This window comes from Sorex fumeus, unplaced genomic scaffold (genome assembly GCF_029834395.1).
Source record: "Sorex fumeus unplaced genomic scaffold, SorFum_2.1 ptg000134l, whole genome shotgun sequence".
NCBI lineage: Eukaryota > Metazoa > Chordata > Mammalia > Eulipotyphla > Soricidae > Sorex > Sorex fumeus.
Window position 1 is genome coordinate 796,925 of NW_026606191.1, and position 1,193 is coordinate 798,117.

The following is a 1,193-nucleotide window of genomic DNA, read 5'->3' on the forward strand; positions in this document are numbered from 1 at the left end:
CAGAGATGTTTGTCCCATTGAGAGTGAAGGGAACGTCTGGAGTGAGACCATTTATCATAAACAGTGTCTTTGTTAGATTCAGCTGTAGTCCGACCCTTCCACGGTCGAAGTCGGCGAGCATTTGTGCAGCTTGGCTGATGTTTGGTGTTATAAGAACTATGTCATCAGAGAAGTGGAGGTGGTGTAGTTATCGACCGTCTATCTTCACTCCCATTCCTTCTCATTCCAGTCGTTGCATGATGTTCTCAAGGGTGGCACTGAAGAGTTTCGGTGAAATAGTATCATCCTGCAGAACCGCTCTCTTGACATCAATGATCACCTCCCTGTGGAATGGTGAGATCCTGGTAGTGAATCTGCAATACAGCTCATTGAGGATCCTGATGTATTGACTTTGAACGCCCAGTTTGGCTAGGGCCTCGATGACCACTTCAGTCTCAGCAGAATCAAAGGCCTTCTTGAAATCAATGAATGTTAGTCAGGACGGCATCTTGAACTCCCGAGACACCTCAATGAGCTTGGTTATCATGTGGATATGGTCGATTGTGCTAAATCCTTTTTGGAAACCGGCTTGGTCGCATGGCTGTTCTTCATCTAGTGTTCTACTTATACTATTCAGGATGACTCGAGTGAACAGCTTATAGACGACAGACAACAGGCAGATCGGGCGATAATTGCCAATGTCGTGGATGTCTCCCTTCTTGTACAGTAGTACAGTCCTGCTGGTTTTCCATTGGGACGGAACCTTGCATTCAGACAGGTAGTGTGTAAAGAGCTGAGCCAGTGTATTGATGAGTACTGATGGCAGGTTCTTCAGGTATTCGGGTCTGACCTTGTCTGGGCCAGGTACTGTTCGATTCTTTAGCATCTACTGATATTTTTTCCCTGGGGCCACACACATATTGATAGTAGGTCACTGTCTTAAAGACACAGCCTCTAACAAGAGGAAAACAGTTCTTCTGTCTCTGAGATCTAGAAGGATCCTTTGGGGTTAGGCAAAAAAAAAAAAAATCAAAAAATCTAAACTGCCCTGGGGCCTGCAGTTGGGAAAAAAAGGACCAGGTGCCTCCTGGGTAAAGCGGCCTTTGTCTAATTTTATTTAATATAAATTAACAACTCTCAAGCTAGTTGAATGGTCAATGATTGATCAGTGGTGCGGGAAATGGATAGTAGTTATGATAGACGGGGGTCCATTA